Source organism: Hevea brasiliensis, unplaced genomic scaffold (assembly GCF_030052815.1).
Source record: "Hevea brasiliensis isolate MT/VB/25A 57/8 unplaced genomic scaffold, ASM3005281v1 Scaf439, whole genome shotgun sequence".
Lineage (NCBI taxonomy): Eukaryota > Viridiplantae > Streptophyta > Magnoliopsida > Malpighiales > Euphorbiaceae > Hevea > Hevea brasiliensis.
Window position 1 is genome coordinate 22,169 of NW_026614961.1, and position 13,554 is coordinate 35,722.

Sequence of the window (13,554 nt, forward strand, 5' to 3'; positions counted from 1 at the left end):
GTCAAGTTCTCTTTTAGCTCTATCACATCCATTGCGATACATGAGAAGGATCGGGAATGTATTTCTGAGCATGGAGATGTGAAACACGGGATGAGCGTGAGAGAGGTTGGGTGGTAGCTCAACCGGTGAGCAAGCTGCTCCAATTCTATCGGTAACCTCAAAGGTCCAGATATCGAGGTGCCAACTTGCCCTTCTTTCCAAATCTCATGACTCCTTCATTGGAGAAACCTTCAGAATACATAGTAAGCCTTTGCAAACTCCATCCTCCGTCTGGGTGCATAACTCTTACATCTCTGAAAAGTTGTCCTCGATCGTTCCTGATTAAAGGAACTACCTCAAGTGTCTTGCACTAGGTCTACATCATGCACCTTCGCTTCCCCATTTCTGTCCAACACAGAGGAGACCTACACTTTCTTCCATATAATGCCTCATAGGGTGCCATCCCTATCTTTGGAGTGGTAATCTTGTTGTTGTAGGCAAACTCCACCAAAGCTAGTTGCTCATCCCATTGACGTCAAAATCCAAGACACTCATGCGAAGCATGTCTTCCGATGTTTGGATTGTCCTTTCAGGTATCCATGCATGCGAGGTGGAAAGCCCTGAAGTTCAAGCTGTGTGCCAAGTGCCTCCTGCAACTTTCTCCAAAGCAGAAGTGATCGGGGCCCTCTCGGATATTATGGGCGGAACTCCATGCAATCGACTATTTCTCGAATGTAGAGTCGGGCATCTTGTGCCCGCAGTATGTAGTCTTCTGAGTAAGAAGTGGTGATTTGGTCAAGCGGTCTACAATTACCCATATCGAATCATATCCTCGCGTGGTACGAGGCAACCGATCCACAAAATCCATAGTGATCATTTCCCACTTCCATTGCAGGATAGGGAGCTCTTGCAGCTTCCACTGACGGTCTCACAGTGTTCAAACTTCACCTTCGACAAGTCAAGCACTTGGACACAAAGTCTGCTATGTCTCTCTTCATGCCATTCCACCAATAGCTATCCTTCACATCATGGTACATCTTGGTGGAACACAGGTGGACAACTATGCGATGTGTAGTGTGCCTCTCGCATGATTTCATTCCCGAGGTTGTCTACATCGGGCACACATATCCTAGAACCTTGTACTAGGGCGCCATCATTGGCAAATCCAAACTCACCACCTTCACCTTCTTTGTACTCTCTCTATAATCTTTATCAATTGTTGGTCTCTGTTTGGGAAACTCTAACTCTGTCCCTCAAGTCCGCCTCACCAAAAGTGAGCCAACAATACCCCTCATCCGAAAGATCTAGGATTAAACCTTGATCCATCAACTCATGTACCTCTGAATCGGTGGTCTCTTCTCTCTTGAAATGTGCGCCAATCGCGGAAGATTTTACGCTCAAGGCATCTGCCACAACATTAGCCTTTCGGTGGTGCTGGATGGTGCAATCATAGTCTTTCGAAGCTCCATCCATCTCCTCTGTCTCAAGTTCAAGTCCCTCTGTGGAAGATGTACTTCAAACTCTTATGGTCGGTGTATATCTCGCACACTTCACCATACGGTAGTGTCTCCAGTTTTTAGTGCAAAGACTACGTAGCCATTTCCAAATCATGGGTGGGGTAGTTCGCTCATGCCTCTTCACCGCCTTGAAGCATAAGCTACTACCTTTCCATTCTGCATCAAGACACACCCTAGGCCAACTCTAGGCGTCACAATACACGGTGTATCCTTCATCTCCACGGTAGTGTCAACACAGGCGGTGGTTAGACACTCCTTAAGCTTCGGAAACTCACCTCACGATCATCTGTCCAAATGAATGGAACATTCTTCCTGGTCAACTTAGTTAGGGAGCCGCTATCTGGAGAAATCTTGTACAAAATGCCTATAGTAGCCGGCTAAACCCGAAAACTTCACACCTCGATCGGTATTGTAGGCCTAAGCCAATCGATTCTGACTTCAATTTTCTTGGGATCCACTTGAATGCCGCTCACTAGAAACCACGTGTCCCAAGAATGAGATGCTTTCTAGCCAAAATTCACATTTTGAAAATTTGGCATATAGTGGTGCTCCTCAACGTCTGCAACACCATCCTCAAGTGCCACACGTGTTCTTCCTCGGTCAGAGTATACGAGAATGTTATCTATGAATATGATGACAAAGCGGTCCAAAAATGACTTGAACACCTGTTCATCAAGTCCATGAAGGTCAGCTTTGCATTAGTGAGTCCAAAAGACATCACCAAGAACTCATAATGACCATATCTTGTCCTGAAAGCCGTTTTGGACACGTCCTCATTCCTGATTCTCAACTGATGGTAGCCTGATCGCAGGTCTATCTTGGAAAAGAATCTAGCTCCTTGGAGCTGATCAAACAAATCATCGATCCGAGGAAGTGGATACTTGTTCTTCACGATCACCTTGTTCAGCTGTCTGTAGTCAATGCACAACCTCAATGACCCATCCTTCTTTCTAACAAATAGAACAGGAGCACCCCAAGGTGAAGTGCTCGGACGTATAAAACCCTTGTCCAAAAGCTCCTGTAGTTGCTCCTTCAGCTCTTTCAATTCTGGTGCCATCCTGTAAGGTGGCATGGATATGGGGTTTGTACCGGCACAACATCAATGCAAAACTCTATTTCCCTTCCTGGTGGCAACCACGAAGCTCCTGCAGGAAGACATCCATAAATTCTCGACAACAGAACATTTTCCATCCGACACCTTCTCTACAGATGTATCTCTCACCAATGCCAAATACCCTTGGCATCCACGCCTCAACATTTTTTTAGCACTAATTGCGACACTAAGTTATATGGAGCCACGCTCATCAAATCAAAGCTAAACTCTTCCACACGGTATGTGGAAATACACCTTTTGTTCCTGATCTAAAGTGGCATAATGAGTTGCCAACCAATCCATCCCCAAAATTACATCAAAATCCATTCTTGGTAGAGGAACCAAGTCTGGGGAGAATCTTTCCATCCACTACTCTTGGGCTACCGGAAAAACCATATCTACATCTATCACTAAGTGGGGTAGCTACGACAAAGGGCACTCTAAAGTTGTAGGGTTTCTACCCAACCTCATGGCAAACACAGGAGACAAATGAGTGCGTAGCACCGGATCTATCAAAACACGAGCCTCATAAGAACAGTCGAAGAATACCGCCAACCGCATTGGAAGCTCGAGCATCCCGGTGGGTCGGTGAAAACTCGAGCTTGACCCTACTCAGTGGCGTAACCATCGACTTCTACCTCACGATCGCCTCCAAATCCACGTCCCCCTTGTCCTCGGCCACTGTTGTATCGATCGCTGCCATGTTGGAAGTACCCGGATACAACTGGCGAGGAACATTTGCAACAGAACCCTGTGACCCCATCTGTGGCTCACTGAAAACAGGGCATTCTCTAGCAAAGTGACCTGGTTGGCCACACCTGAAGCATACTCCTGATCCCATCAAATAAGGTCCTGAATGTCCTCTTCCACACTGTGCACAAGGTGCCAAGGAGGATCCTGAACCAGACCCAGAACTACTGTATCCTGAACTGTGACCACTGCTGGATCCGTATCCAGGTCTGAATCCTCGAGGTTTGTGTCTAAAACCACTCTTCTTGTTCCTACTTCTTCCTCTGTAATTACTCTGGCCACCACTGTCCGGAGTACCCATGGAAGGGACACCTGAGGAACCCTCTGCTCTGTTTTTCTTGGCTCTCCCGCTGTCATCCGCAGCGTAGCTGATCTCTATCTGTCTAGCTCGATCAACTACCACGTCAAAAGACTGATCAGACATCATGGCTAGGTTCGCATACCTCCTGTCAATGCCCCTTAGGAATCTCTAAAGTTGTAGGGTTTCTACCCAACCTCATGGCAAACACAGGGGAGACAAATGAGTGCGTAGCACCCGGATCTATCAAAACACGAGCCTCATAAGAACAGATCAGAAGAATACCTGCCACAACTGCATTGGAAGCCTGAGCATCCTAGTGGGTCAGGGTGAAAACCCGAGCTTGACCCCTACCCTGAGTGGCAGAACCCTGATACTGACTTCTACCTCCTGATCTGCCTCCAAATCCACGTCCCCCTTGTCCTCGGCCCTGTTGGCCATTGAACTGACTGCCTGCCATGTTGGAAGTACCCGGATACAACTGGCGAGGAACATTTGCAACAGAACCCTGTGACCCCATCTGTGGCTCACTGAAAACAGGGCATTCTCTAGCAAAGTGACCTGGTTGGCCACACCTGAAGCATACTCCTGATCCCATCAAATAAGGTCCTGAATGTCCTCTTCCACACTGTGCACAAGGTGCCAATGAGGATCTGAACTGCACCCGAACTACTGCACTGAGCGTGACCACCTTCTGGATCCGTATCCAGTGCAGATCCTCGAGGTTTTTTTCTAAAACCAATATTCTTGTTCCTACTTCTTCCTCTGTAATTACTCGCCACCACTCGTCCGAGTACCCATGGAAGGACACACGAGGAACCCTCGCTCTGCTTTTTCTTGGCTCTCCATTGTCATCCATGGCGTAGGCGATCTCTCTATCTGTCTAGCTCGATCAACTACCACGTCAAAAGACTGATCAGACATCATGGCTAGGTTCGCATACCTCCTGTCAATGCCCCTTAGGAATCTCTTCACCTTCATAGTTTCTGTAGCTCTTTGCGGGGGCATATCTGCTCAATTCAGAAGTGCAGAGCATATTCATCTACTGGACACCTGCCATTCGTCTTAAGGCCTCAAAGGCCCACTTGTTTTGATCTCAAGCTTTACGCACAAACCGATTGATAAAAAGTTCCACAAGCCGAGCCCATGTCAAACCCTCCATCCGGTAACACGTAGTCATTCATCCATTGTCTAGTCATAGGACCCATGACATCTTGCATACCCTCTATCAATCTTCTATCGATCAAGCTGTAATTACATTCTGCACATGCGAGAATCCAAAACCGATATGCATCGTCGACACATCATAGTTACTAGGCACCAACTTCTTGAAATTTATGATCTGTTTGTAAGATTCCTCTCTTGGTGCGGTGGATCTTCTTTGTGGAGGGTGGACCATATCTTTGCGCCATCATATCAATGGTCCTCTGCAAACCAGCTAAGTAGCGCCATGGGGTCCATGGGACCTGTGCCATAAGGGCCCGATCTGTCGGGGTGGCTGCTCCTCTATTTGAGCGACTCTAGGCCTCCTACCCGCCTCCTGGGCGGCGCCTCATCTGTCTGGACACCTCGTGGGCACATCCGTTCAGTGCGATGGCGGCTCTCCACCTTCTACGCATTTTCTGAAATTCAGATATTAGCCCACAAAAATTCAAAACTGCTCATTACACAGCTCTATAGACTCATATTTATACATAACATATGGAGCAGAAACTAGAAGCAAAGATGACAATGCAAGACGAATGTGGACCCTATATTTCCGCATGTGACTCCTAGTAGACTCTTCCCAACACTTTAGACAACATTCCCTAAGAATCTGGAGCCTAAGCTCTGATACCACATCTGTCACGACCCAACCTATGGGCCGGACCAAGACTAGGACACAGCCACCTAAAGCCCCAGCCCGTAGTAAGCCTAACTGTTCATTAACCCAACTCTAAGGCCCATTTGGGCCCAATTTCAAGAAAACAAACGGACAGAGTCCGGCCATAAAATGGACTTACCAACGGGGAGTTTTCGACTCACCCGACCTGTAAACACAATATATAGTCAATTGGGGAGCTCAGCTCACCCTCCACATACTCATCAACATAATAATAAATGGGAGCTCAACTCCCTCATCCAATCCATCAAACATGCATATCATTATACGTTTACAGGTCCAACATGATAATAATATTACAGACCATAATCAAATAAATACTTCTAACACATGCGGAAATTCTAGGAGTAAATAAAATTACACAAATATTGATAAACAACCTGCGAAGGAGAAAAGCAGGTTAACCAAAATAAAATCCTCCTGCCTAAAAAAATATTGAGCAGGAGTGGCGTTACTTCGAGAGTAAAATATCAATTTTAACCATAATCTCTATAACTATCTAGTACTAATGCAACCTGTGGAGTGAAATGCAACAGCAACAACATTTTCACATCATAACATCAAAAAGGTAATTTGGAGCACTCACGCACCCTGTAGCATCAATCATAACATATGGGAGCTGATCCCCTATACAGCTCTCTTAAATCCAACCTGGTGCCAGCGAAGAACTCAAGTCGGACTTTCGCTTAATAAACCAAATCGAGGGTCCCAGCGAAGAACTCAAGCCGTGACTACCCCTCGAAGGATCGGGTCCCAGCGAAGAACTCAAGCCGTGACTACCCGTCCTATCCATAGTCCACACCACATCACACGCACGCCAACGCACGCACACTGCTCCAAATTACCACAACAACATCATGGCACTTTAACATTTATCAATGCATCATAAATCGTGCCTAGAGTTTAACTACATAAATATATGCATATAAGTGATGCATGGGCATGCTGAACATATAATAATATCGAAATTACAATTAAAATTAATATTTTACTCACAGACTTGACGACAATCACTGTGGCGGCTGGGCGGAGGAAGAAGGCTGTCCCGGCTCACCTGACAATTATATTACAATCTGACTCAATACAAACAAAGAAAAAGACCAATTACGTCCTAAGTCGTGCCGAAAATCAGTAGTCTCCCTATACCTAGGACCTACCCAACTGCAAAGGGTTCAAAACACACTTCTATACTCACAATCCATATATCCACAACTCAATCATATCACATAGCCCCTCTGGGCCCATCAAATCGATCATCCATCACAATACGCAAAATTTCAATTTAGTCCTTATTATTGATCATTTTGCAAAAAGCGCCCAAACAAGCTCTAAAAATTATAAAACTTTGCCCCGCGGTCCTTAGCAATATTACTAAGTTATTGCAAAAGAATCGTAATTTTCTAAGCTACCACGAATATTTTACGGATTTTTAACCCTATTTAAGCACTAGAAAATTACGTAAAAACAAGGTTCGGGTTTACCTTTGCCGATTCTGACTTCGGGGACGCACTCGAGACGTCTAACAATGGGGGGGTAGCCAAAACCTCGGTCCAATTCGGAGACTTTTACGTAACAGTGCATGCGGCGAAATTTGCGAACGGTCAATCGCCGACTTTCAATGAATCGAGGATACCTACACGAAGCCCATAACACGGGGGTTAGTACATAAATTTTTCAGAATTTTCTAAGCTCATTAAATGCTCGGAAAAACACTGCGAAGTTCCGTGGGACCCACCGAAAAACGGTGTCGGAAAAATTCGAAATTTATGTCGTTCTAAGCTCGGCGAGTGGAGCGTCTTTGGTAGCCTCGGTTTTCGTGGATTCACGGTTTGAAATCTAGCCCAAAGTCGAAATGGGCTAAAATCTTCCGAGCAAAAATCGGACAAACCGCTCGATGGATTTGGCGTTCTTGGTGTCTATGGAAAGCTCTCGCCAAGTAGATGATTTTGGACACAAGACCGGTCCAATTGGTGGCGGATCGGCGGATGGCCGGAAGGAATCGACGGCGTCTTGTGTGGGCGTTGCAGCGTTTTCCGCCGTTTAGGCGGCGGTCGGCTGGGCGGGAGGGCGCGGCGGCCGTGGCTGGCGGTGGTGGCCGGCTGGGGTGGGGAGGAGAGAAAACGCTAGGAAGAGAGAAGGAGGAAGGCACGCGGAGGAAGAAAAGAGAAGAAGGCGGTCGATTCGACCGGTCCTATCCGATCCGGTTCGATTCGGCCGGTTCGATTCGAAATACAAAATTTTTGAATTTTTACTCTGCCTCGGGACCGAAAACGAGGTCCAAAAATTCCAAAAAAAATTCCAGAAAATTCAGAAAAATACGTAGACTCTAAATATATTTTTAGTTTTGCCACGTGGTGTTTAAATTAATTTTTAAAAATCATCAAAGTTTATATTTTAGAAAAATCGAACCCGATTTTTTAAATCCGAAAAATCTCAAAAAAATTCCTAAAATTTAAATAAAATTAAAATACCAAAAATGCTCATAAATTTAATATTTTTGGGGTGTTACAATTTTCATATATTATAATAAAGTAATAAATATAATTGAACAAATACCTAAAGTTTTTACTACATAACTCAGTAAAACCTTAATTTTCAATTTAGTTGGTATAATCACTTATAAATGATACAATATTGATTCAAATATGCCCAATTATAACTCCAAAAGCATTCACTACTTCAAAAGTGTCTTGTATGAGATTCATATCCTCATTGGGAATTGTTCTAGCTATCATTTTCCATAAAGTAACCTAAAGCTAATATACATCAAGACTTTTGCCATAGAATTTTTTTATTAACTATATATATATATATATAGAGGATACCCATATCAACTCCATTTGCATATGAAATATAACAACAAAAAAAAATTAAAAATAATAATACTAATACATAAATAAATTAATTAATTAAAAAATTAAATTAAATATTTAAATATTTAAAATTTTTCCAGGAATGAATCTGGACAATATGTCTATTCAGATTTATTCCCAGAATTTCAAAAAAAAAAAAATCAGAACCAGCAGACCCCCCCTTTAAACTCTCCCTCCCGTCACTCTCCCTCCCCCTCCCTTTTTCTTCCGACTGGCAAGCCTCCAGCCACCATGGCCGGTTGGCGAGGCGTCCCCCCACCTTGGGAGACGCCAGCGAGCCACCAGCCAACCAGTAGCACCGCCAGACGCGGCGGTAAGAGAAGAAGAAGAGAGAGAGAACGCACGCACAGTGGGCAGCAGCTTTCCGGGCCGATTCCGGCTTCATCCGACGTCTGATCGAGGCGATTCAGGTGGCGTTGGAAAGCTTGTTCCGAGAGCTTTCTTTTGATACTCATTTTGCAGCAAATGGAGGTCGGATGAGTGAGATATGGAGGAGAGAAATTTCGGGTTTTTCAAGCTTTTTGGTCAAATCTAAGACGATCCGATCGTTGGATCGACGATCCGAGACCACCTATGGACTGAGGAAGAGGAGAGAAACATGATGGTATGATCAGATCCGGCAAATGTCGCCGGCGACCGACAGCCGGCGACCGTGTGCGGTGGTTTCGGCGGTGGCTCCGGTTGGCTTTGGAGATGATTCAACTTCCAGAGGTTTCCTCATAAATTTTTAGAATTTTTGAGACACAGATAAACTTCGGGTAAGATTATTTTCATTATTTCTCTGTCTATGGAGCATAAATACAGTGTTTCTTAAACAGGAAAAATTGGAGAAAAATTCTAAGAAAAATATATGATGAAAGTAAAATTATTTGGAGATATTCTATGGTATTTGTTGAATTTTTGAATGATTGTAGAATATTTTTGAAAAAAATATAGATGGATTTTAGTTAGATTTTTAGCATATGGGCATATAAGATTATTTGAAATTATGATATTTAAATTTTATATGATTGATTGAAGCTTGAGGATGGAGGTTTAAATATGTGAATATTGAATTGTGATGAATTAAGAATATGTTAGCTGTTGGAAACTTCTGAAATTGAGTAATATTTTGAGTAAAATATTCATGGGTGATTAGAAAATTATAATTTCTTTTGCAATAGCCTTATAATATTATTGAAGACCGTGGGACAAAATTTTAGAATTTTTAGAGTTCATTTGGGTAGTTTTTGCAAAAGGGCTAGTTATAAGGACTAAAACATAATTTTTGAAGTTTATGACTATTGTCTAATTTGAAGGGCCTAGGAGGGGCCATGTGATGTTGATGAGATGTGATTGTGGAAATTGAGAATTTAGAAGTGTTATTTGAATCTTTTTGTAGGTTGGGTAGGTCCCAGGTATAGGGGAAATACTGTCGGATTTCCGGCATAAATTAGGCTGTCTATTGCCTCTTTAAAGTTTTATTCTAACTTAATACTAATAAATTTATAATTTAATTATTAGGTGATCGAGATCAGCTATTTTCCTGCATCCAGCAGTCACAATAGTCATCGGTGTACTGTGAGTAAAATATTAATTTTAATTGTAATTTCGATATTATTATATGTTCAAGTATGCCCATGCATCACTTTATAAAAATGTATCTATGTAGTTAAACATTAGGCACGTTTTATATTGTATTCATAATTGTTAAAGTGCCATGGATGTTGTTGTGATAATTTGGAGCAGTGTGCGTGAGTTGGCGTGTATGTGATGTGGTGTTGGCTATGGACAGGACGAGTAGACACGGCTTGAGATCTTCGTTGGGACCCGGTCTTTCGGGGTAGACAAGGCTTGAGTTCTTCGCTGGGACCCCAATTTGGTTTATTAAGTGGAAGTCCAATCTTGAGTTCTTCGCTGGCACAGTTTAGATTAAGAGAGCTGTATAGGGGATCAGTTCCATATAAGTATTGTTTGACATTATCGGGGGTGTGAGTACTCCAAATTACCTTTTTGCTGTTATGATGTGAAAACATTGACGATGTTGCATTTTACTCTACAGGGTGCATTAGCTTTAGATAGCTATAGGATGAGTCGAACGCTCACTCCTGTTCACCTATTTTTCCAGGCTACATGATGAGTTCTTTTACAGAGCAACCTGCTTTCTTCCTTGCAGGTTTAACATCGGTTATTTAATTATTTAATTATTTTTCAAAATTCAAAATCTAAAACTCCGCATGTGTTAGTAATAGTGTGAACCTTATTAGAAATCGTGTTAATTTAAAATTTTGAGATTAATAAATGAAGATTTGTGTGGTATTTAAATAATTTGTAAGTGGTGGTAACAGGGTTGAGCGAAGCTCCCCTTACTTCAGTTTTTTATGGTTATCGAGTTGGGTTGACCCGAATAAAAATATTTTATTTTATTTTATTTTATTTACATGTTTGGCCTAAGTTTTTGGGCCTTTATTATGGATTTGAGAACAATAAGGCTTACTACGAGTCTCGGGGGCTTTATGCCGGTTCAGGTCCTAGTGTCGGTCGGGCCCATAGGTTGGGTCGTGACATGAAATAAAATTCTTAAATATTGGAGATAATAATTTAAATAAAATAAAATTAATTTCAAACAATTAAATTATTATTTCACTAAATTTAATTCATATACATATGAATATTGTGTAAAATAGAATTTAAGTTCATATAGAACTATGAAAAAATAATGAATCAATATTAAGTAAAATAGAAATTAAGTCCATATATCAAAATTAATGTTAATTTTTAAAATAAAATAATTTTTTTTATTATTATAATAAATTATTGTGGTTATTTTTATATTCTTAATGATTTCCCCTTTTCCACAATTATATATATATATATATATATATATATATATATATATATATATATATATATATATATATATATATATATATATATATATATATATAAACCGTCAAAATACTTACTTTTTAAAATTACTTACAATATTACAAAAATTAAAAACCATAATTATAATATACCATAATCATGATTTGCAAATAAGTGTAGTATTATAAAATTTATTTTATAATAAAATTTTAATAGGATTAAAATTTAAAATTATATATTATAATAAAATAATTAATTATAATATTTAACTAAAAATCAGCTTTTATAAAATATTATTATTTCAATTTAAATTTTATATATATATATATATATCTTATTATTTTATTTTAAGAAAACCTGAATTTAAGATATTTAGTAAAATTTAAGATTAAAGAAAAGACGTAAATTTATGGTTTTTTAATTATTTATTTTTCATAAAATTTTTTTTTTAATTCATACACAATTGTTTCTAGGAAATATGAATTCTTTTTCTTAAAATTTTATTTTAAATTAGATAGAAGTTAAATACAAGTACACTAAGAATTTTAATTTTATAATAATGCTAAACTTAATTTAAATAATAAAAAATTATATAATTGTAAATAATATAAACAATGAAGGGTATTATTGATATTTTTAATGTCCCCACCTTCCCACTTTTTTATGATATAATTGTTTGGAACAAAAATCAATTAGCTTTTTTCTTTTTATCCCTTCTATCTATTTTCGCTTATAATCAATATTATTATTTTTTAATTTATTATAGGAAAAATTTTAAAATTATTATCTATAATTTTATTTCGGCTATTATCTTGAAGAGATCTGCCTAAATCATCCAATAGAAATATAATATAGTTTTACTATTTGTCAATCTCATTATATTAAGGGAAGTAAATATTTTATATAATATTTATTACAAATTAACTAAAAATTATAGTGAAGTAATTGCTCAAATTGAGTATGTTAGTACTATTAGTAATTTAATATATATTATGCATTGTACTAGACTTGATATTACTTTTGCAGTATATAAATTATTAAGATATACTAGCAATCCTAGTATTGAATCTTGAGAAAAAAATTCAAGGGTTTTTTAGATATTTGAAAGGACCTATAAAATATGAATTATTTTGTAATAATTTTTCAATTGTGTTAAAATCATACAAATAGTTGCATTCATATAAAAAGTTATGTTTGTTAGCTAAAAGATATGACTGAGTAAAAAGATACAATTCTTCCTAATAGTTACATGCATAAATAGATGAAATTGTTGACCAAAAGCTTAGCATACTTTGAGTAATAAATATAAGAGCCATATAAATCATTTGTAAGGAGTTTTTATCTTTTAAAGATAAAATATTTGTCACTAAATACCTAATAATTTTATTTTTTAACATTACAATAATTAATAAAAGTTAAAATTTTAATATTATTTCAATAATAATTATACTTTACTAAAAAATATATTATAATTCGTAATATAGAAATCATATAATTATAATATTATAAGTATTATTAATTTATTAAAAATTATTTAATTTATTTTAATAAGATTAATAAGTATATATATATATATAAATTTACCATTAACTAAATATTAAAAATAAAAAATTTAAATTTTTAATCGAATTTAAATAGATGAATCACATTATTGATCATATATTTATAGCACCTTTTTAATTTTTTATATTGATAAAAATAAAACTTTAATTAAACTTAAAATTTATTTTTATATATTTCATTTTCAATAAGAATAAAAATGAATAATTTTATATTCTCAAATTATTATTTAATATAATAAATTAAAAAATAATTTGTATTGTACACTTTAATGAAATTATGACTAATTTAGGTAAATAAAATAAAACTAAACTAATTTAAGTAAGTAGAATTAAACCAACAATAATTTCATAATTTTAATAAAATCAACTAAAATTTAAATAAAATTTAAAAGGTGCTTATAATTTTTTAATTAATTAGTCCTATTTTCAAATTAATTTTATTTTTTTATATTAATATTAAAATATTATAATCTATAAATATATTAAAAATTTTATAAAAATACTATTCATAAAAATTATTTATCTTTACTTGGACAATTATTTGCTTAAAATAAAATAAAATTTTAATTTTATATTAAAATATAATAAAAAATCATAATATCAAATTTAAATGCTTATTAATTTTAATTTTTCATTTATTTATATAAATGTTATATTATTATTTAATGGCAAAAGATTAAAAAAATCAAAACCTTTATATATTTTTTCAATTTTAGTCAAACCTTTTAATTTTATCAATTAAATATTAAATTT